The sequence below is a fragment of the Giraffa tippelskirchi genome, chromosome 3, assembly GCF_054371585.1.
Source record: "Giraffa tippelskirchi isolate mGirTip1 chromosome 3, T2T-mGirTip1v1.2.pri, whole genome shotgun sequence".
NCBI classification, from domain to species: domain Eukaryota; kingdom Metazoa; phylum Chordata; class Mammalia; order Artiodactyla; family Giraffidae; genus Giraffa; species Giraffa tippelskirchi.
The window spans coordinates 93,034,336-93,059,429 of NC_137277.1; the positions used below are offsets into that span (position 1 = coordinate 93,034,336).

At 39.7% G+C, this 25,094-nt stretch overlaps 1 protein-coding gene and 1 pseudogene across 1 annotated transcript in view; both read left to right on the forward strand.

Moving 5' to 3' along the window:
- LOC145542439 (sodium channel protein type 3 subunit alpha-like) overlaps nt 1–25,094 on the forward strand; it is a 180,015-nt gene that overhangs the window by 19,335 nt on the left and 135,586 nt on the right. The window lies entirely within an intron of this gene.
- Nucleotides 11,037–13,663, forward strand: LOC145540451 (uncharacterized; annotated as a pseudogene).

Here is a 25,094-nt window from a genome sequence, read left to right on the forward strand (position 1 = left end):
CGTTATTTAGAAGATGTTAAAAGATTAAAGTGGAAGCTATTGAAGGGTAAGGGCTTCCCAGGTGGCTCAGTGGTAAAGAATTTGCCTGCCAATGCAGGAGATGCAGGGGGCACAGGTTTGGTCTCTGGATCAGGAAGGTCCCCTAGAGAAGGAAATGGCAACCCACCCTCTGGAAAATTCCATGGACAGAGGAGCCTGGGGTGCTGCAGTCCATGGGGTAGCAAAGAGTCATACGTGACTGAGTGATTGAGAATGCAAATGCACATGCAGAACAAGGAAATTAATAAACAAGCTAGAAAGTCTTCTTTAGTCAACTCAAGCTTTCAAAGATATTTCAAAATTTACAAATACAAAATTATATGCTACATGAATTTGTGGTATCCTATAGTGTGATGGCTGATGGTGATTGCAGCCATGAAATTAAAAGACGCTTACTCCTTGGAAGGAAGGTTATGGCCAACCTAGATAGCATATTTAAAAGCAGAGACATTACTCTGCCAACAAAGGTCCGTCTAGTCAAGGCTATGGTTTTTCCAGTGGTCATGTATGGATCTGAGAGTTGGACTGTGAAGAAAGCTGAGTGCCGAAGAATTGATGCTTTTGAGCTGTGGTGTTGGAGAAGACTCTTGAGAGTCCCTTGGACTGCAAGGAGATCCAATCAATCCATCCTAAAGGAGATCAATCCTGGGTGTTCATTGGAAGGTCTGATGTTGAAGCTGAAACTCCAATACTTTGGCCACCTCATGCAAAGGGTTGACTCATTGGAAAGGACCCTAATGCTGGGTAGGATTGGGGGCGGAAGGAGAAGGGGACGACAGAGGATGAGATGGTTGGATGGCATAACCGCCTCGATGGACATGGGTTTGGGTAGACTCCGGGAGTTGGTGATGGACAGAGAGGCCTGGCGTGCTGCAATTCATGGGGTCGCAAAGAGTCGGACACGACTGAGCGACTGAACTGAACTGATAGTGTGATGGACAGGGAGGCCTGGAGTGCTGCGATTCATGGGGTTGCAAAGAGTCGGATACGACTGAGCGACTGAACTGATAGTGTGTAGTTATATATTAAAAGGATAAGAGAAAAATTAAATTATTATGATAATGCATTTAGCAAATAACACCAGTTATACTGAGCATATTACATGCTCAATATGTATTTATTTTTTCTATGCTTAACTGTGAAGTTCTGGTTAATTGTTCAAGTTTGAAATAAGCATATAGATTGTCCTTCTTCGACATTTTCACAATACTATGTAAATCTGAAGACAGACAGATGTATGGACTAAAGTCCTCCCTACGAGTGTTTTGATATTCCACAGTTTGTCTTTCCAGCTACTGCAGAAACAACGTGACGCTGTCCATGGTACTGAAAATCAATTTCAGAACTCAAAGTTCTAGGTTTTAAGTGAAAATGAAAGTGAAGTGAAAGTCGCTCAGCCGTTTCCAACTCTTTGCAAAACCATGGACTATACAGTCCATGGAGGTCTCCAGGCCAGAGTACTGGGCTGGATAGTCTTTCCCTTCTCCGGGGGATCTTCCCAACCCAGGGATTGAAACTAGGCCTCCCGCATTTCAGGTGGATTCTTTAACAGCTGAGCCACAGGAGAAGCCCAAGAATACTGGAGTGGGTAGCCTATCCCTCTCCAGCGGATCTTCCCAACCCAGGAATCAAACAAGTGTCTCCTGCATTGCAGGCGGATTCTTTACCAACTGAGCTATCAGGGAAGCCCTCTAGGTTTTAAACTGGTCTGAAATGTTGTCTTCGTAATATTTCATGTAACTTTTATTTTTAAAAGGGCTATATAATCCAGAATAATTTACAGTATCTAAGATAATAATAATTAAGAAATATTTTATCTACAGAATATATAGTATACATAGTGACCAGAAGCCATGATTAAGATAAATATACTCAATAAAAATATAAGTCATGCTTCTTTGGATCCTCTGTATAATATTTCATTTTATTCTTGATGAGGTTATATTATACATACTATTCCAGCATTAGTTCCCACAATGAACGATGAAGGTACTTAAGCCTGCTCTTCAGTAAATTCAGAGTTAATTAATAAGCAAGTCAGAAGAACAAATCTGTTTCTCTAATCTTTACCTTACTAATGTTTCTACAATATCATTAAGATATATTTGTATGGTTTTTAAAATACATAATAACATTGAAAAAATAAACAATTTAAATGACTTGGCAGATCAAATTATTTAAATATGCACACTCAAACTATTTCCTCTCATAAGCTTCTGGCAAAAATAGGATACTGTTATAAACCCTCAGGGCACATCAGTTCAGTTCAGTTCAGTCACTCAGTCGTGCCCGACTCTTTGTGACCCCATGGACTGCAGCATGCCAGGCTTCCCTGTCCATCACCAACTCCTGGAGCTTACTCAAACTCATGTCCATTGAGTCGCTGATGCAATCCAACCATCTCATCCTCTGTCATCCCCTTCTCCTCCTGCCTTCAATCTTTCCCAGTATCTGAGTCTTTTCCAATGAGTCAGCTCTTCACATCAGGTGGCCAAAGTATTGGAGTTTCAGCTTCAACATCAGTCCTTCCAATGAACACCCAGGACTGATCTCCTTTAGGATGAACTGGTTGGATCTCCTTGCAGTCCAAGAGACTCTCAAGAGTCTTCTCCAACACCACAGTTCAAAAGCATCAATTCTTCGGCACTCAGCTTTCTTTAGAGTCCAACTCTCACATCCATACATGACACTGGAAAAACCATAGCCTTGACTAGATGGACCTTTCTTAGCAAAGTAATGTCTCTGCTTTTTAATATGCTATCTAGGTTGGTCATAACTTTCCTTCCAAGGAGTAAGCGTCATTTAATTTCATGGCTGCAGTCACCATCTGCAGTGATTCTGGAGCCCAAAAAATAAAGTCTGTCACTGTTTCCACTGTTTCTCCATCTATTTGCCATGAAGTGATGGAACTGGATGCCATGATCTTAGTTTTCTGAATGTTGAGCTTTAAGCCAACTTTTTCACTCTCCTCCCTCACTTTTATCGAGAGGCTCTTTAGTTCTTCTTCACTTTCTGCCATAAAGGTGGTGTCATCTGCATATCTGAGGTTATTGATATTTCTCCCGGCAATCTTGATTCCAGCTTGTGCTTCCTCCAGCCCAGCGTTTCTCATGATGTACTCTGCATATAACTTAAATAAGCATGGTGACAATATACAGCCTTGATGTACTCCTTTTCTTATTTGGAACCAGTCTGTTGTTCCATGTCCAGTTCTAACTGGTGCTTCCTGACCTGCATATAGATTTCTCAAGAGGCAGGTCAGGTGGTCTGGTATTCCCATCTCTTTCAGAATTTTCCACAGTTTATTGTGATCCACACAGTCAAAGGCTTTGGCATAGTCAATAAAGCAAAAATAGATGTTTTTCTGGAACTATCTTACTTTTCTGATGATCCAACGGATGTTGGCAATTTGATCTCTGGTTCCTCTGCCTTTTCTAAAATCAGCTTGAACATCTAGAAGTTCAAGATTCACATATTGTTGAAAGCCTGGGTTGGAGAATTTTGAGCATTACTTTACTAGAATGTGAGATGAGTGCAGTTGTGCGGTAGTTTGAGCAACTTTGGCATTGCCTTTCTTAGGGATTGGAATGAAAACTGACCTTTTCCAGTCCTGTGTCCACTGCTGAGTTTTCCAAATTTGCTGACATATTGAGTGCAGCATTTTCACAGCATCATCTTTTAGGATTTGAAATAGCTCAGCTAGAATTCCATCACCTCCACAAGCTTTGTTCGTAGTGATGCTTCCCAAGGGCCACTTGACTTTACATTCCAGGGTGTCTGGCTCTAGGTGAGTGATCACACCATCATGATTATCTGGGTCGTGAAGATCTTTTTTGTACAGTTTTTCTGTGTATTCTTGCCACCTCTTCTTACTATCTTCTGCTTCTGTTAGGTCCATACCATTTCTGTCCTTTATTGAGCCCATCTTTGCATGAAATTCTCCCTTGGTATCTCTAGTTTTCTTGAAGAGATCTCTAGTCTTTCCCATTCTATTGTTTTCCTCTATTCCTTTGCACTGATCACTGAGGAAAGCTTTCTTATCTCTCCTTAATATTCTTTGGAACTCTGCATTCAAATGGGTATATCTTTCCTTTTCTCCGTTGCTTCTGGCTTCTCTTCTTTTCACAGCTATTTGTAAGGCCTCCTCAGACAGCCATTTTGCTTTTTTGCATTTCTTTTTCTTGGGGATGGTCTTGATCCCTGTCTCCTGTACAATGTCATGAACCTCCATCTATAGTTCATCAGGCACTCTATCAGATCTAGTCCCTTAAATCTATTTCTCACTTCCACTGTATAATTGTTAGGGTTTTGATTTAGGTCATACCTGAATGGTCTACTGGTTTTCCCCACTTTCTTCAATTTAAGTCTGAATTTGGCAATAAGGAGTTCATGATCTGATCGACAGTCACCTCCTAGTCTTGTTTTTGTGACTGTATAGAGCTTCTCCATTTTGGCTGCAAAGCATATAATCACTCTGATTTCGGTGTTGGCCATCTGGTGATGTCCATGTGTAGAGTCTTCTCTTGTGTTGTTGGAAGAGGGTGTTTGCTATGCCCAGTGTGTTCTTTTGGCAGAACTCTATTAGCCTTTGCCCTGCTTCATTCTGTACTCCAAGACCAAATTTGCCTGTTATTCCAGGTGTTTCTTGACTTGCTACTTTTGCATTCCAGTCCCCTATAATGAAAAGGACACCTTTTTTAGGCGTTAATTCTAGAAGGTCTTGTAGGTCTTCATAGAACCGTTCAACTTCAGCTTCTTCAGCATTACTGATCGGGGCATAGACTTGGATTACCGTGATATTGAATGGTTTTCCTTGGAAATGAACAGAGATCATTCTGTCGTTTTTGAGATTGCATCCAAATACTGCATTTCAGGCTCTTTTGTTGACCATGATGGCTACTCCATTTCTTCTAAGGGATTCTTGCCCACAGTAGTAGATACAATGGTGTTCTGAGTTAAATTCACCCATACCAGTCCATTTTAGTTCTCTGATTCCTAGAATGTCGACATTCACTCTTGCCATCTCCTGTTTGATCACTTTCAATTTGCCTTGATTCATGGACCTAACATTCCAGGTTCCTATGCAGTATTGCTCTTTACAGCGTCGGACCTTGCTTCCATCACCAGTCACATCCACAACTGGGTGTTGTTTTTGCTTTGGCTCCGTCTCTTCATTCTTTCTGGAGTTATTTCTCCACTGATCTCCAGTAGCATATTGGGCACCTACCAACCTCAGGAGTTCATCTTTCAGTGTCCTATCTTTTTGCCTCTTCATACAGTTCATGGGGTTCTCAAGGCAGGAATACTTAAGTGGTTTGCCATTCCCTTCTCCAGTGGACCACATTTTGTCAGAACTCTCCACATGACCCATCTGTCTTGAGTGGCCCTACATAGCACGGCTCATAGTTTCTTGAATTAGACAGTCTGTGGTCCATGTGATCAGATTGGTTAGTTTTTGTGACTGTGGTTTTCAGTCTGTCTGCCCTCTCGATGGAGAAGGATAAGAGGCTTATGAAAGCTTCCTGATGGGATAGACTGACCGAGGGTGATACTGGGTCTTGTTCTGATGGGCGAGGCCATGCTCAGTAAATCTTTAATCCAATTTTGCATTGATGGGTAGAGCTGTGTCCCCTCCCTGCTATTTATCTGGGGCCAAACTATAGTGGAGGTAATGAAGATAACGGTGACCTCCCTCAAAAGATCCCACGCATGTACTCAGTGCCCCCAACCCTGCAGCAGGCTACCACCGACCCACACCTTCACCAGAGACTCCTGGATACCCACAGGCAAGTCTCCTGTGGGGTCACTGTTCCTTTTTCTGGGTCCTGGTGCACAAGGTTCTGTTGTGCCCTCCAAGAGTCTATTTCCCAGTCCTATGTAAGTTCTGGCAGCTATATGGTGGGGTTAATGGTGACCTCCTCCAAGAGGACTTATGCCATACCCACACCCAGAGCCCCTGTCCCTGCGGCAGACCACTGCCAACCCATACCTGATGCTCAAACACAGTTCTGTCTCAGTCTCTGTGGGGTCCCTGGGTCCTAGTGTGCACAAGGTTTGAGCCCTCTGAGAATCTCTGGCAGGAATGGGATTTGGTTCTAAATGCAAATTTGCCCATCCTACCACCTTGCTGGGGCTTCCCCTTTGCCCTTGGACATAGGATATCTTCTCACAGCCGCTCCAGTGCCTACCATCTTACTGGGATTTCTCTGACCTTGGACGTGGGGTATCTCCACACAGCCAATTCAGCAAAGCGCAGCTGTGTTTCCTGATCTTGGGCGTGGGGTATCTATTCAAGGCTGCTCCAGCCAAGTGCAGGTGCCGCTCAGGGCACATAAACTATGGTAATTTTTCAGCAAAGCACTCCTAATGGCCAAAAATATTGAACTCATAAGATTAGGACCCAATATGTCAGAAACATGAAATATCACTGAAGCTTCATTTGATTTTTAAAATCATGGAAACTTTATAATAATTTACATAACATTTAAATACTTTTCTTAAAATATTAATTATTTTCCCACTATTTTGAATGTAAAATTTACCCTTTAGGAAGGTATATTTAAATTATCTTGAGATTTTACAGACCTCCAGGTACACCACCATACGCTCCTGGGATCATAACATCCCAGTTTGAAAACCATGAAATTATGTGACATAAAGTCAATTTAGTTCAGCAAATAGGTGATTACTTGAAACCTTTTTTCATGTATTCCTTTCAAGCATATAACTTCTATTTTGACTAATCACAAAAGTAGGAGTCCAGTATGAATACGTGATATCTCATAAAATATATTTGCATTCTTTATTTTTAGCATGCTCTGTAAAAGTCACAGTGGTAAACTGTAAGTGTTGTCACAATCCTTTTTTCCTCTTCATATTCATGTCTTTTGCAATGTGAGTAGCATTAAGAGATGGGAAACGATTTTTTCATATTTTATCTGGGCTGAACTCATGATTTGGCAATAAGATGTAATGAAAGTGACATTGTTCCAGATTAGTCCTCAAAATTTCTTACATACTTCTGCTTTCTCTCTTGGAGCTCTCTCTGACCACAACATGAACAAGTCTGGGCCTGCCTAGCGGAGGACATGAGACCACACAGAGCAGAGACCATTTCCTGGCTGTGAATTTCTAAGTACAGCTAGTCCTAAACTGACCTGGCAGCTGTGATGCAAGTGAATGAGCAAACCCATCCTAAGATCAGCTGAGTCTAGCTAGGATCAACCGAACCAAAAAATTATGAATTAACTAAAGGTTTGTTTGCATTAGATCCAGTTTCTTCACATTCAATCCCATGGTAAATTTGTGATCATAATATTAAAAAGCATTTGAAACATTTGCTTATTTCCTTCTTTTTGAAGTGCTTTCTACCCTTGTTTTTCTTGGCACCATTCTATAATGTAGTTCGTCTACACATGGCTGCTTCTTCTCATTGTCCTTTACTGATTTCCTCCTCCATTTTCCTAGCTTTGAATATTGACAGGCTCCAGAAAGCAATCTTTCACAACTCTCAAATTAGTTACTGTTCTAGCTTGGACCTGTCTCCTAAACTCCAGACTTAGTATATTCAAATGCCATTCATCATTTTCATGTCCTATTAATATGTCAAAAAGAGGTTCTCCATCTTCAGTTAATAGCAATTCCATTGTTTCAATTATTTAGACCAAAAATTTGTATCACCTTTGATGCTTCCTTTCATGTTTCACATGTTATTAATATTAGTTTGTGAGTACTGTTAACTTCAAAATGTATCCAGAATCTAACTCACTACTTCACTAGTTTATGTTGCCATAAGCTAGTTTCACTTCTATTTTGTATTTATGCAATTCTTAACTGACCTCTTTCTCTACTTCTTTTGCCTTTGCTATAATCTATACTTAACACAGAAACTAAGTAATCCTATTAAACTATAAGTCCTATAATGTACTTTTCTCAAAATTTTCTAGTGGAGACAATTCCACCTCAGATTAAAGCCAAGGCCTGTCTAATGCACTTTACTTCTCTGTTTTCTACTTAGCTTTGCCTTTACTCACTCTACTTTAAGGCTTCCCTGGTAGCTCAGACGGTAAAGAATTTGCCTGCAATGTGGGAGACCTGGGTTTGATCCCTCGGTTGGGAAAAATCCCTGGAGAAGGGAACGGCTACTCAACCCAGTATTCTTGTCTGGAGAATTTCATGGACAGAGGAGCCTAGTGGGCTACAGTCCATAGGGTCACATAGGTCACTCTACTCCAACCTTTCTGGTCTCGTTGCAGTTACTCAAACATAGCAGCAATTCTCCTTCTTTGGGAAATTCCCAACTTATGATCTCCTTGTCTGTAATACTCTTACCTGGGCTCCTCATATCTTACTTCTTCTCTCATTCTGGGTCATGGCTCAGAGCCACTTCCTCAGTGAGGCTAGCTTTGACCTCGAACACTATGCCCTAACTCCCCTCTTCTGTTTTTATTTTTCCCTGTAGCTGATAGGCCATACATTTCATTTACTGTTGCCTTTTCTAAGGAAAACATAAACTTCATGAAGGCAGAGTTGTTGGTTTCATTCACTGCTATAAACCTGGTTCATAAAAAACAGTATCTGGAGGATATTTAAAAACTGCCCAAATAATGAATGAATGTCTTAGACACAGAATATGCATTTTTATTAATACATCATGGAAATATTATTATATTTATGTGTGAATTCCTATGTTATTGTGAATATGTCTGTCACAGAGTGTGAACAATGAGGTAAATATCATGGTCTTTAATTAATCAATCCAAGATCTAAACAGAAAGTTGGACATAGTGTGGGTATTCAATAAATACATTGAACTAATTACATAAATTTTGAAATTAGATCACTAAGATTTTGAGTTATTTTCAATGACATTCTGAAAAAACTTTGCTAAAATATCACTGAACAACTCAGTTCATATTAACATGCTTTGAAAGTGACAGTGAAAGTCACTCAGTCATGTCCGACTCTTTGTGACCCCATGGACTATACAGTCCATGGAATTCTCCAGGCCAGAATACTGGAGTGGGTAGCCATTCCCTTCTCCAAGGGATCTTTCCAACCCAGGGATCGAACCTGGGTCTCCCACATTGCAGGCGGATTCTTTATCAGCTGAGCCACCAGGAAAGCCCTTTAACATGCTTTACCAGACTTTGAAGGAGACTTTGAATAGATTTTGAAAAGGCCATTATAACTGTTTTTTGTTAAAAAAATGTTTATTCTCATGAGGGCAGGAGGAGAAGGGGACAACAGAGGATGAGATGGTTGGATGGCATCACCGACTCGATGGAAATGGGTTTGGGTGGACTCCAGGAGTTGGTGATGGACAGGGAGGCCTGGCGTGCTGCAGTTCATGGGGTCACAAAGAGTTGGACATGACTGAGCAACTGAACTGAACTGAGAATAGTTTTAACTGCTTAAAAATAATTATAAAAATATTAGCAATGCTTCCCATGATGTGTGTGTGTCTATATCTATCTGAGAGAATATATATATATCTATATATACTCATAAAATTTGAGTTGACATTCATTTGGCTAAAACGACAAGTCAATGACATGTAATTTCTTAATGATTTATCTCTCTGGCACTATTTTAATCATAAAATCTACAGTTTTATTTTGGCAGGTCAATTTTCAAAATTACTTTAAATTTTAGAGATAAAAGCAAGTGTAGAAGTTAATTTTATGTACCAGTTTAACTGGTCAAGAGGAACCCAGATTGAACATTATTTATGGGTGTATCAGTTAGGGTTCTGGATGAAATGAGCACTTGAATTGGTGGACTCAGGAAAGTAGACTGTCCACCTCAGAGTGGGTGGGCAACACTCAGTCTGTTGAGAATCTAAACAGAACAAAAAGCGAGGAAAGAAGGAATTTCTCCCTTTTAAAAAAATGCCTCCCTGCTTAGACTAAGGGCTTGTCTCATGCTTTTCGTTCTCAACTGAGATTTGCACTTTTGGCTCCTTTGATTCTTAAGCCTTAGGACTCAGACTGAAGTATTTCACTAGTTTTTCTGGGTTTCCAGCTTTATATCTGTGTATAATATTGTTTACTTTATTATACACTTATGTATATAATAAATTGGATATAAAATATTTATATATTATATAATTATATGTGTTATAGACGATACATTACATAGATCCTACATATAATATTATTGTAATAATAGTACAGATATACACATACATGTTCTGTTTCTCTGAAGAACCCCATTACAGTAGGTAAACCTTATTTCACCTCCATTAAGCTGTAGATATTGATTAAGACTTAATTTTGTCACTCTCTACCACTTCTCACTCAACTTTTTAAAACATCTGTGTAATTCAAGAAATAAAGGAAGATGAAAAAACCCAACTGTCAATGCAGGAGACATAAGAGATGCAAGTTGAGAAGATCCCCTAGAGGAAGGCACAGCAACCTACTCCAGTATTCTTGCTTGGAGAATCCCATGGACAGAGGAGCCTGGTGGGCTAAATTCCATGGGGTTGCAAAGAGTCAGACATAACTGAGCAACTTAGCACAGCATAGCACAGCGTAGTATGTTATTAAATGATGGATGAAGAAATAAAAGGGGAATAAAAATGAGGCTAGCAAAAGCATATAATTTCCATAAACAAAATTTGATAGAGTATTTGCCATAAACTTTAGAAAGAGGAGGTGTGGCAAATAATTTCAGCAATAGTTAATGTTTATTGAGTACTGTTTATGTGCCAAGCACTTTGCATAGACTATCTCATTAAATTCCCACAGCAGACCTATAAACTAGGTTTTAATTTTACCCCCCCCCCCAATAAAGATGGAGAAAATAAGGCTAAAAATCTCTCAGCTGGCCAAAGATGTTTCTTGAACTACAACTCAGACCTCAATTTTCAATGTTTGGGCTCCATTTGAATTCTTTGAGGCTCAGGAGATAAGAACTCCAAGGAAACTATTCCAGTGACCTTTAGAATTTATGTGCTTTTTGTTCCAGCCCCAGGTCTCATCAGTTATGTGAGCATGAAGAGCAAGAATGGAAGTGGGAGAAAGGATAAACTTCAGGTGTGCTTCTCCTCACTGGGGCATTTTTGAGTCAGGACATGGCAACCCGCTCCTGTATTCTTGCCTGGGGAATCCCATGGACAGAGGAGCTACAGTCTATGGGGTCACAAAGAGTCAGACATGACTGAATCGACTACACATGCAATGGGTTTACAATGGTAGGACTGTACATAGATGGAAGGACTAACATAGAAAGACAGGAAGAGAAACAAGGTTAGAGTGATTAAAGGAAATAAATGACCAAAAGCTTAATGAGCTGGAGAAAAGGGCAGAGTGGCAAAAGAAGACCACAGGCCCCCTGGGACTTTGCCAAAGACTTGTCCCTTCCCAGAAGATAGTTCTCTGAAAGAGTACAGCTGTTTATCATTCACTGAACGAGAAGTTTTCATTTGTGCAAAAAGCCTTGCATGATTCTGTCACTGACACCAGAAATACATAAATGCCTGTTGGTGGCCCCTGCTGACAATAAGGAAGGTATAATCAGGTTATCCTGACATCCTTAATTGGGAGACATGTTTTTGTCCTGAAGCAAAAAAACCAATACAACAAAGAACCATTTAGGCATGATGACTTTCTCCAAACCCTAAGCCAAAGTATAGTCACTTGATGTCTACAAAAACCTCCTAATAGGCGGAAGACTGATCATGAACTCCAAATCCTTCTTTGTGGTTCTTGTGGTAATAGTTCAACAGTCCTTCCCCGCCCTCAAACTTATCATTATTATTATCACTGATAACAGTAATTATCAGCTTAAAATTTTCATTAAAAACTACATTTGATACATTCTAATTTTTATTTTCTGACAAATTCACTTCTCAGTGGGGGAAATAACACAAGGTAGAGAATGACAGTTAATTGAATCCAATAAAGAATTTTATCAAGAACTCACTGGGATGATGGGACAGAAAGAGAGACCAGTGGTGATTAAAATTCTGGGGTTTCTTTGGGCAGAGCCCTGATGCCCATCTGTATAAAACATGAAGGCTGAACTAAGGGAGGGCAGGCAAGAGAAGTTTTAATTGCTAGAAGCAGCCCTCTCCTTTACTGAGTTTGCAACATTGTAACAAGTTACAAGGACCAGAGCCTGTGGTGAGAAAATTCTAGCACTGAAAATAAGGCCTTCATTACTCAGAGTGAAGAGGCAAGCATGCTAAGTCACTTCGGTTATGTCCAACTCTTTGTGACCCAGTGGGCTGCAGCCTGCCAGGCTCCTCTGTGGCCTAAAAGATGCTAATCATTTTATGGATGGAGTGGGCAGAGGACAAGGACATCTGTTAAAATTTCTGAGTGTCTCCAGGTTCACTTTTGGTGGGGATAAGTACTCTCTTGTTAGTTTCTGGAGGTAAGAGAGATGGCACTCCATATCTTTATCTTTGACCCATGCTCATCACAATGCAGCAGTTACTTCTAAAGTTACCTCTAGAGACACTCTCCGGTGGTTGCACCCACGCAGAGCCCGGCCGCCGGGGCCCCTAAAGAACTACTTCTGTGCGGCCAGCCCGCTGCTGTCGCCGCCCGGATCCCCGGCTGGCCGGGCTCTGCCGGTCATGGTGCCGGGCTAGCAAGGGGCCAGCCAGGAGGGGACGAGCGGGGGGCCGCCCCAGGCGCGCAAGCGACAGCTCCTCAGGCATCTGAGCCCCGAGGAGAAGGCGCTGCGGAGGAAACTGAAAACCAGAGGAGCAGCTCAGACTGTCAGAGACCGAAAGAAAGTTCGAATGAGCGAGCTGGAGCAACAAGTGGTAGATTTGGAAGAAGAGAACCAAAAACTTTTGTTAGAAAATCAGCTTTTACGAGAGAAAACTCATGGCCTTGTAGTTGAGAATCAGGAGTTAAGGCAGCGATTGGAGATGGATGCCCTAGTGACTAAAGAGGAGGCAGAGACCAAGGGGAATGGAGTGGGGCCGGTGGCCGGGTCTGCTGAGTCCGCAGCGCTCAGACTACCTGCACCTTTGCAGCAGGTGCAGGCCAAGTTGTCGCCCCTCCAGAACATCTCCCTATGGACTCTGATGGTGTTGACTCTTCAGACTGAGTCTGATATCCTGCTGGGCATTCTGTTCAACTTGGACCCAGTCATGTTCCTCAGATGTCCTTCCCCAGAGTCTGCCAGCCTGGAGCAGCTCCCAGAAGTGGAACCAGAAGGACCCAGTTCCTCACCAGCCTCCCCTTCTCCATCCCTGGGGACGTCATCAGCCAAGCTGGAAGCCGTTAATGAACTTATTCGTTTTGATCACGTATCTACAAAGGCCCTAATCTTAGAGATACCCTCTGAGACAGAGAGCCAAGCCAATGTGGTAGTGAAAATTGAGGAAGCACCTTTCAGCCCCTCAGAGAAAGATCTCCCTGAATTCACTGTCTCCGTGAAGGAAGAACTTGCGGATGACTTCATTCCAGAGCTGGGTATCTCAGATCTGCTTTCAACCAGCAACTGCCTGAAGCCATCTTCCTGCCTGCTGGATGCTTACAGTGACTGTAGCTATGAGGGTTCCCCTTCTCCCTTGAGCAACATGTCCTCCCTGCTTGATGCAGACCATTCTTGGGAGGACCCTTTTGCCAGTGAACTCTTTCCCTAGCTGATTAGTGTCTAAGGAGTGATCCAGTACTGATGCTCTTTTCTTGACTGTGACACTGCCTGGAGGACAGAGGCCTGTGCTTCATCCAAAAAGCCAAAGTAGAGGGGGTGTGGTCCTAGAGAATTCCTCCAAAGTGTTTGTTTAAGCCTCCTAGGTCACCCCACATATTGTCGTTTGACCTTTAGTGGTCCAGGGTACGTAAATACGTTACTATGGTCCAGAATTAGGGCTTCTGAGGGTGTACCTTTATCTTAAGGGTTTTGGTTTGCCCTGAAGTACTAACACAAGGGTCATGCGATAAGTGTTTCAGACATGGAGTTAAGGAATGATCCTTTATCAATTTCTCTTTTCCCTTCTCAGGATCCCAGGCTTGCCTCCGATTTTAGGTCCTTTAGTTTGCTTCTGCAAGCAGAACATCTACCTGAGGGGGCTCCTTTTCCCTCATGTACAGTTCAAGTAAAGATCAAGAATCTTTTTAAAATTACAGAAAACTACTATGTAAATGCTTGATGAAATCTTTCCCTGCTAGTGTAACTTTTGGAAGGTTCTTTCTCCATTTATTTAAAACTGCCTGTGCAATTAAAAAGTACAATCCAAAAATTAAAATAATAAAAAAAAAATAGTTACCTCTATCACATTGTAGTTCACTAGGAAGGTGCCTTCTTGAGTCAGGCAAATCACTGACTCACAGAAGAAAAATGGCAGGAATAGAAAGAACACCTAGATATTAAATGCCACAGAATTTAAACCTTTGCCAACTAGGCACCAAATGGTATTTCTCCAGCATCCTGCCCCAATGGACAACGCCCACAAACCCAGTAGAGAGCCAGCATGTAGTTTCCTTAGATCTGTCTACAGTGAATATCTCCTTGTCTTAAAAATTACTGGAAACAGAGTTATCTTGGAAGACAAACATTGTTTTAGATATGTCGCCAGTCACTGAGATGCTAAAGTAGAGGGGAGTATTAAAATCAGAGCAGTAGTTTAAATGTGTCCTTTGAAGGAGTCAAACAACATCACCAAAATTATAACTATCCAAGATTAAAAGTGTGAGGTCAGTTTTCGAGGAAAGGGTATAGAGACCCTTGAATAGGTTGGTCAGGTGCTCAATAACTGTGTCGGTGTAATATCATAATTGTTCTTCAAACCAGATAGGGTCAGTTAGTGACAGGCTGTGTTCAAGAAAATGATCTCAAAGGAAAGTGCTCAGGCCTCAAAGATGATTTCACTGGTTACTTGATCTTACTACTTGAGCAGGACCAGTTACCTGGAAAAATATAAATGGGAAAGAGTTTTTTTCTTGGGGAGTAAAACCCTCTAAGTATAACAGAATCATCAGTACTTCTAAGCCAGGTTGTAGAGCAGAAGTCAAGAGGATATTTGAGTAAGGAAGGCTTTGGTTCTAGTCAAAGACTGTATGAATCTCTGACTTCTTGAGATCAGTAATTGTGACAAACAGTAGGAAAATTAGCAGTTAGCCTGTCATCAGTAACTAGGAAACCCTAGAAATGACCAGGATGCATTGATCAAACCAGGATCTCTCAGAGGAAATACTTTATTTAGCCTTAGTCCATGTTTTGTGGTCTGTACACAAGAGGGTCCCACCATGCTACTAGAAGTGGCATAAAAGTTTTGATCTTAATTATTACCTTTTCACCCATTGAGGTTTGTAAGAAGACTTGGGAGAAAAATATCTGCATATTTGGAGACATTTAACCCTTCTCCTTCTCCCTCTTGGTGGTGGTGGTTTAGTCACTAAGTCGTGTCCGACTCTTTGTGACCCCATGGACTGCAGCCTGCCAGGATCCTCTCTGTCCATGGGATTCTCCAGGCAAGAATACTGGAGTGGCTTGCCATTTCCTTCTTCAGGGGATCTTCCTGACCCAGGAATCAAATCCAGGTCTCATGCACTGCAGGGAGACTTTACCAATTGAGCTATGAGGAAAAATATGGACTGAGCAGGGTGGAGAGTTTCCATATATGGTTATGGAACAGAAAGAGGCAAAATTGTCAGATATAGCATATTAAACCATTTTTATAACAGAGATAAAATTCACATTAGCATGAACAAAGGGAGCAGTTGGGAATGGTGAACCAAAAGTAAAAGATATGAATCTTGAGATACAAAGTGAATCCATACATAAGGCAGGTAAGATAAAACTTAGATATCAAATGCTCAGATTCTTTATGTTCCCCAGGACTGGTAGGCAGTTATTGGAGGAGTGGACAAAAAGAGGAACAAACACTTGAAGATGAGAGAGTTTAATGATAATACATAGTATTTAAACAATTATAAAGAAGGTGTAAACAATGCAGAGGAATTGTCAATAGATTCACAAGTAACTCAGGTGAAGAGGAAGGACTCAAATTTCTAAGTTCCACCTGCTTTTATCATTATGCTTTTGGTCAATATAATATAGAACGTAATGATAGCTACATGATAAAGGAAAGAGCTGCTTGGAGACAGGAATCTCCCTGAATCACAGAGTTTGAACATGTATCAAAAATGTTGTCATATGGATTTTTGTACTGATGTAGAAATAGCTGTTGCTTATAACCCACTCTGGCTATTAAATAACAAAATACTGTTACCAGGACAAATATCTAAATACCTTTCTTGTTTGAGAAATCAGGAAATCAATTGATGTCTCAGATTTATATTTCAGAAAAGGTAGATGACTAAACAAAGACATCGCTTCAAGAGAAAACTAGAAGTCCTCCCACCTACCTCATCTCTCAACCAGTTTCCTTTTCACTAAACCAGTAGTCACTCACTATGGAAAGGATGTGCAGTTCCTCATAGGAATTATAGAAAGAAAAGTCTCATTTCTTTTCCTCACTCCAGGTGGAAGCATTCATGTATTTCCAAAAGAGAATGCAACTAGGAAGAGCTGCATTTAGAAAATGAGTGTCTGACATTTTTCAGGCTCCAGGGTAGCAAAAACAATTCTCTGTGTTAATCAAATCATTTCATTTTCTTCTTTAACACACAACTAAGCTACAGTCCTCAGTTCTCTGGAAGTGAACAGTATGATGTGATTATAACCAAACAAAGTGAAGCAAGAGTGATGCTATCTCTTGCAGGGCTGGCCCCTCAATCTTGTCATGTGATCCTTGACAAACTCTTCTATTCCTTGTACCCTGGCCAGGTCCAGAGGACCCACTGGGGGATTCTGAAGAGCCATTTGATAGATGGAATTGGGCCTTGGGTCATCAATTAGAGTGGTACCAATCAGGAGATAGAGAATGGTGAGGAAAATCATAGAGCAAGACATGCCTCAAAGCATGTGGTACTGACTAAGAAATCAGAATCAAAGTCTAGTGTTGGTTCAGGCATGGTCCAGTATTGCCTGAAGTGTGTTTCCTAGAAGTCTAGTTTTTCAAGATATGAATAGATTTCCCCAACAAAGGGGGAAAGTAGTTTCTAGGGTCAAAAATAATTTAAATAATGTTGAGTATAATAAACTATAAGCTGAGATATTAAAACAAAGTTATACTCTGGTTCAAACAGGACAGAAAATTCTCTCTCCCATAACAGTCTAGAGTATGAAAGCAGGCTCTACCTCATAAGGTCATCAGGGACCCATTCTGCTGTCTCCTAGGGTATTGTTTCCATCTACATATTTGAGGTTTGTTGACATACATGTCTACATTCTGGCCCATGGGAAGATGAGAGGAAGTAAAGAACAAGCAAATGCAGAAGTTAAACATGTATACTCAGCTACAATCCACTGGCAAGAACTCAATGGCATTGGCAGGTCTAATTTCAAGGGAAAATGTTGGTTGGCCATGTTCACAGGTTAAACTCCATTATTGTGGCAAAGGGCAAGAACATATTTGGGTTGGGGGGACTAGTAGTCTATCACACTGGCTTAAAAATATTTAACAAATTATTTCTTTATTAAAGTATTTCTCAAGATATAAAGCACTAATGTGCATTATTATTCTTTAACAGAGAGATTTTTTAAAATAAGAATTTGCCATAACATTGGACTATAAAACTCATTTTACCTTGGAACACCTCTGGGGATAGTATTCTATAGAACATACCACCAGAAACATTGGCCTATTAAACTCTTCTAGCTAAAAAGCAGGACCAATCTACTTCCCTTACCCTAAATGGTTCCCCCACCCTCACTTCTAAAGTTCTACTGAAATAAACTAATGATGCAGAACCTAACATAATAGTTCTTATCCATAGACTCCAAAAGAGAAAAAAAACACAAGTCAAAATAATGGCAGGGAATTTATCTTAAGTCCCCCAAATATGTGTATGTATTTGGAAATAGCATAAAAGGCTTTCTTCAATTGAACTTCTTGAAGAAGAAAAATGCTTTACCCATGTATTAAAAAATTATCCACAGACTACAGTCTATATTTTTAACACTTGTTGGCTAGGAGTCATCCAGTTTTATAAGTTTAGAACAGAGTACCAGCACAGAAGGCTTAAAATATAAGAGTGGGAGTTTTGCTGTCAGGACAAATTTAGTGGCAGTTGTGGTTACAGCAGCAAAGCTTAGGTTTTCTGTCATGTACCAATAATTCCAGGTCTCTCTCCTGGTTCTCCCTCTAGCACTCTGATTGCTCTTTTGCTTTCTTTCTTCTACTATCACTTCTGTCTGATCAGACACAGTGTTTTCATTGTAGGCTATCACGGTTAATTTGTTAATAATGATAATGGGCTAAAAGTTGCAAATGATTACTTTTATATATAATTCAAAGTGAATCTGGGATTGTCGCTATAATAGCATGAGTCCTATTAACTTTCATTCAGAGAGCTTTTCTTAAAAGGTAAAAAAAAGTCATATTTACAGTTAGCGCATTGGTAATAGCTCTTCACTTTGAGTAGAATCGGGGGATTGGATCTAAAGTGTGAACAGCATTATTTTGAAGCAGAAAAATACTGCATGCCACTGTTTTGCATGCATGTGTGCTAAGTCACTTCAGTGGTGTCTGATTCTTTGCGACCCTATAGACTGTAGCCCTCCAGGCTTCTCTATCCATGAGATTCTCTATGCAAGAATACCAGAGTGGGTTGCCATTTGCTCCTCCAGGGGATCTCCCTGACCCAGGGATTGAACCCAGGTTTCTTATGTCTCCTGAATTGGTAGGCAAGTTCTTTACCTATAGCACCACCTGGGAAGCCCATGAAAGTGAAAATGAAAGTCACTCAGTCATGTCCAACTCTTTGCAACCCCATGGACTATACAGTCTATGGAATTCTCCAGGCCATCATACTGGAGTGGGTAGCCTTTCCCTTCTCCAGGGGATCTTTCCAACCCAGGGATTGAACCCAGGTCTCCTACATTGCAGGTGGATTCTTTACCAGCTGAAGCCCATAAGCAATTGCATTTTCTTAGTAACTTTTACAAAGCACAGACGTACTCATAATTGTCCCCTGCTAGACAATGTTCAGCAGCTCACTACTGTGCAAGGATGAATTCAGTTCCAGCCCCTAAGAATGACAAGCAAGATGTTTCTATGACATGATTTCTGTCTGCCTTATCTCTGCAGCTTTACCTCCACCTCTGCTCTTGCATGTACCATTAGCTTCTGTATTACTGGATATTCCCAATAACAATTTATACATTTTCACATCTCTGTTCCCTCCTGCATGTTGTTACCTTCACTGAGAACCTTCTATGTTTTCCATCACCTGCCTGATAATCTACTAGTCTTGTAAAGCTCAGTTCCTGTGCAAACCTGGCCAACCATCTAAAGTAAATTCATCACTCCTTTCTCCCTTGTTTTAGATACAATATCACAGCTCTTATTACTCAAATTCACATGGTTGCTATAAAGATCAATGAAATGAAGCTGGGAAATTATTTCTGAAACAATAAACAGCTACGAAATTACTTTGAAATTATCAGTAGGCAGTGCTGGATAATAATCCCAAGAGAACCTTTGTGCTTCTTTGTTTTTCTCCCTTGGCACTGATGTAAGGTGCCGTCACACTGTAATATCATTATTTATTTAATTTTGTCATTTTGGCCCCTCCTTTTAGTCTGTCTCTGGGAACATAAAGAGCAGACTGCTAATCAGAAGAGTCCCAGCTGGAATGAAATCGACAGTGTGGGTGCTGAACAAAGTGTTATTAACACTGTGGGCAGAGCAAAGGATCAGAGAAATGCTTTCTTCCTAGAAACAGCTCCCTGGGCTCTCCTCCACTTCGTTTGCGCCTTTAGGTGTTAGTCATGTGAACTTAAAAAGATAGGACAAAAGATTCAGACCTACCCTGTCTCTTTAAATAAAGGCAATCCCAAATGTCTGAGCATATCCGGACCGTTGTATAGATCCATTCAGTTGGAAAAACATTTGTTAGCAGGCCCGATGTTAGATGCTAGGGACTCAAATATGAACGAAACAAAACCTCTGCTTCAAGTAGCTAGCTCTCCTGCTAACCTATGAGAGAAAAGCAAAACCAAAATTTGCACAGAGTGGGATACATTTCATAATGCAGACAAGCATGATGACATGATGACATGACTAATAAATCTTCACAGGTTGGAAGCAAGAAAGAGATCAAGAAAGATTTCTCAGGTGAAAAAACAAAATATATTTACCAACATACTTCAGCAACTTCCCATCAAAACCTATTTTGTTTTCTTGCCCAGTCCTTTAGAGCGTATGTTCTATGAACTTACCATTTAGTCAAATATCTTCTAAATTTGGAAAAATGTTTGTAACCTACATTTTAAATTACAGTTAAAGCACTTTCCTCTCTTGCCTTCTATCCAGTCTGAATTTTAAATAAACTTGATGTTTCTTTAAGCAAAATCTAATGTTGAAGTGAAGTGAAGTGAAAGTCGCTCAGTCATGTCCGACTCTTTGCGACCCCATGGACTCAGTCCATGGAATTCTCCAGGCCAGAATACTGGAGTGGGTAGCCTTTCCCTTCTCCAGGGGATCTTCCCAACCCTGGGATCAAACCAAGGGTCTCCCACATTGCAAGCAGATTCTTTACCAGCTGAGGCACAAGGGAAGCCCCAACCTAATGTTACATGTGAACTAATGTTATATGAAACTATTATTCTGCATATTTATTTTCTTACTAAGGAATTTTTTCTAGCCAAATATTTTCAATTTTATAGCACTCAATGTCATAATCAATTTCTTACAAGTTAAATTTCATTTTAAGCTGATAGCAATTTTAAGTTATTTCTATACTCTATTTCTTTCATTTCTGCATCTATAAAACTATTAACACTTTCAAGTCCTTTGAACAGACTGGAGACTCACTTATGAACACAGAGGATCATGTTAAGTCCCACTCATAAATTTAGTAAGTCCGTTCCAGATAGATATTGCAAGGTCAAAGCCAGACTAAGCCAGGATCAGACCTTGAGTAAAAGGCTATTTTATGAGCAATTTTGACTAGATTCTTAAGCTTCTTATGTATTTCAAGGAAACCTGAAGCATCCTTCTTTAGAATTGATTCAATATGAATGACTTATAGCCACTGAACCCCATAGTAAACATAAAAAAACTGGAAATAAACCTCACGCTTATGAAATTTTTAAAGGGAAAGTTGATTAGATAAAACCCAAATGGAAATGAAAATCTCTGGGAAAAAAATTCTCAAAAAGGTATGACCCTCCTATTATTGCTGCTTTCATTTGGGTAGTTGTCTTACGTGCAAGCATATGAGGTTGTCAGATGACAAATTTCATGGTTAATTTCAATATTAAAACCCTGCTTTTGAGTCTGGTCATCAGTGAACCTATTTGCAGCACATTTACAGAGATGCAGACATAGAGAACAGACCTGTGGAACAGTGGGGGAAGGAGAGATTCGGATGAATTCAGAGAGTATCATTGAAACATATACATTACCATATGTAAAAGATATAGCTAGTGGGAAGTTTCTGTATCACATAGGGATCTCAACCCAGTGCTCTGTGACAACCTAGAGGGGTGGGATGGGGTAGGCAGTGGGAGGGAGGCTCAGGAGGAAGGAGACACAATGTATACTTATGGCCAATTCACATTATTGTATGGCAGAGACTAACACAACATTGTAAAGCAATTACCCTCCGATTAAAAATAAAAATAAATAAAAAAGAAAGAACAAAAGTTCTTTGGCTATGCACCAGCCCTGCTTCAACTAGTAGGAAACGTGAGAAAACAGTAAGCCATGGCTTTTACAGAAGAAAGCAATGAGGCTAAAAACATAATGAAAGCCAACAATCATGGTGTGTCTCCAAGGGTAAAGAGCTAATTTAATGCTGCTCTTTTACAACAAGCACAAATAAATAGTTCTCATTCATGCTTTAATTAATCAGATTAATGTAAGCACTAGTTGGATGGAATAAATGTTTGTCTTTTCCATTATTATGTGTTATGATTTGCTTATTGGTGTCTCAGCTCCATTTCAGATAGCTTAGAGGAATAATTCTGCTTATTCAAGCATGCTGGCAGAGTTGATTCCAACAAGAAATATCTCTGTATCTCAGAGTATGGCTCAAAGGTATCTGCAGAGAAAATACCATTTCTATTAAATCAGGCAAGAACATTTGTCTCAAAGAGATGAATCAAAAAAGAACTTTTTATTCAGTTCATACCAAATGTTTTAAGAGACTATTTTCTTTTGCTATGCTATTCTTTATGGTAGAATACCTTCACCATCTCTCTTTCATCTTTTCATCTTTTCTCCTCCATCATCCTCCTTAGGGGTGACTCTGGAGTCACCTCTTTCTGAAGCTGTCCTGACTACCCTGGCCCATAATGCGTCTCTTCTGTAAACACCGAGTTTTTTGCATTGATTCTGACAATAACAGAACAAGTATATGGTCAATATTTTGATGTATGCCTAGGCTAGGAAAAACGTGGGCTTTGGTGCAAGACAATCATTGGGTGAAATCTCAGTTCAACTATTTACTTAACCTTTTTACTACCAATTAACTCCTCTGTGATATCCATCTGTAACTACCTGGTAAGGTTGTGAGTATTAAATTTTAAAAAAAAGTAGTATGCCTAGAACAGTGTAGACATTCTATAAATGTTATTATGGTATTTATACAAATGATATCATAGACCATGATAAAGAAGGTTTATTCATGTTAACTATATTTCTGGCTAGAAAAAGATACATTTTTAGCAAAACTGGGAATCAAAATTATTCATTTCTGAAACTTCCAGCAATACCATATCCTAAGTATTCCCAAGAAGGCCCTTTTGAAGTATTAACAGATTAATTTACAGTTGACCCTTGAATAACATGGGTCTAAACCACATGGGTCCACTTAGAAATGGATTTTTTCAACAAATGTCTACTGCAGACTGCATAGGCCCTGCTTGGTTGAACCCACAAGTGCGGAATTGGGAATATGGAAGGCAGGAGGACCAAATGTAGAGTCATGTGGGAATTTTTGACTTCAGGGAGGATTGGCACCCCTACCCCCCTCCCCAACCCCATACTATTCAAAGTCAACTGTTCTTACCTCTTATTTTAAAGATTATCGAATGTTTTAACACGAAACAAAATACATAAAGGAAAATCCAAGTTTGCCACATCCTCACTCTTATTGCTTCATACAATTTCACTTCCATATCCCAGACTCTCTCTTTCCCTTTAATAGGATCACTTTCCTCATTTAAGCTATTCAGTTCTCTCATCACTTACTTGCTTCCTAAAGAACAATTGTAAAAGATTGTTTCTAAGAATTCAGTCTTGCAGTTTGTGAACAACTGAAGAACTGTTCTTAGACTGTCTTCTTTTTTTAACAAGTAAATCTTTATGGAATAAAGTTGTCTGTTTCATGAATAAAAATTAAGGGATCACACACAAAACATGATGATATATTATGGATGAAGTTACAAACACACATGAACTGTATACATTCCCTAGTCCCAGTGAGAACTAGGAGAAGGCAATGGCAACCCACTCCAGTACTCTTGCCTGGAAAATGGACAGAGGAGCCTGGTAGGCCGCAGTCCATGGGGTCGCTAAGAGTCGGACACGACTGAGCGACTTCACTTTCACTTTTCACTTTCATGCACTGGAGAAGGCAATGGCAACCCACTCCAGTGTTCTTGCCTGGAGAATCCCAGGGATGGTGGAGCCTGGTGGGCTGCCGTCTATGGGGTCACACAGAGTGGGACACGACTGAAGCAACTTAGCAGCAACTAAGGCAGAGGCAACAGAATGGAAAGAAAAATAGAAGAGATATTAAAATCTTATAACATACAATATTTCAAAACAAGATAAAGGTATCAAGAAAATTCATTGATCTTTTCAACAAATAATGTTGGGTCTATTGGATATCTATACATAAAAGAATGAGATTGGACCCCTTCCTCACACCATACAGAAGAATTAAGTCAAAATGGATTATAAATTTAAATTTAAGAACTAAAATTATAAAAAGAGCATAGAAGTAAATCTTTATTACGTTGAGGTAGGCAATAATTTCTTAGATACGACAAAAAAAAAACATGACAAAGAAATACAAATAAATTCTAATTTATCGAAACTTACAAACTTTGATCCTTCAAAGACTACCATCAAGAAAATGAAAACACAACCCACATAATGGGAGAAATCTTTGAAAATCATCAAGTCAATAACTAAAAAACAAATAACCTAATTTAAAAACCAGCAAAGGAATTCAATAGACATTTCTTCAAAGGAAATATATCAATGGTCAATAAATATAGGAAAAGATGATGAAAACCATTCATTAATCACTAGGAAAATGCAAATCAAAACCAAAATTCACATCCACTAGGAAGGCAATGATAACAAAATAACAATAGCAGCAGATAAAAAAGGCAAATGTTGTTGAAGATATGGAGAAATTCCCCTTCTACATTCCCTGTTGGGAATGTAAAATGGTTCAGCCATTTTGGAAAATAATTTGGCAATTCCTCAAAAAGTTTAAGAGAAAGTTACCGTATGACCCAGCAATTTCAATCTTAGATATATACCAAAAAGAAGAAAAAAGAAATACATTTACACAAAACCATGTGTTCAATACACTAATGCTCACAGCAAGATTATTCAGAAGAGCCAAAAAGAAACAAAACAAACACTCTATCAACTTTTAAATAAATTAATTGATTAAATGTGGTGAGCCTTGACTGAAGCAACTTAGCACACATGCACAAGAGTCTAGTTTTTACTAACATTTGTTTATATTTTTCTTGCATCACTTTTTCCCACGTAAAATATCCACAATGAAAAAATGCAACCAAGCAGACTATTTTTAAAAATTTAATTTATACAGTTTTAGTCAAGGCAGTTTGAAAATTTTGAACTCCATATCTGTTTCTCCTAAGCGTTATAAAATTAAAAGACGCTTACTCCTTGGAAGAAAAGCTAGGGCCAACCTAGACAGCATATTAAAAAGTAGAGACATTACTTTGCCAAAAAAGGTCCATCTAGTCAAAGCTATGGTTTTTCCAGTAGTCATGTATGGATATGAGAGTTGGACTAGAAAGCTGAG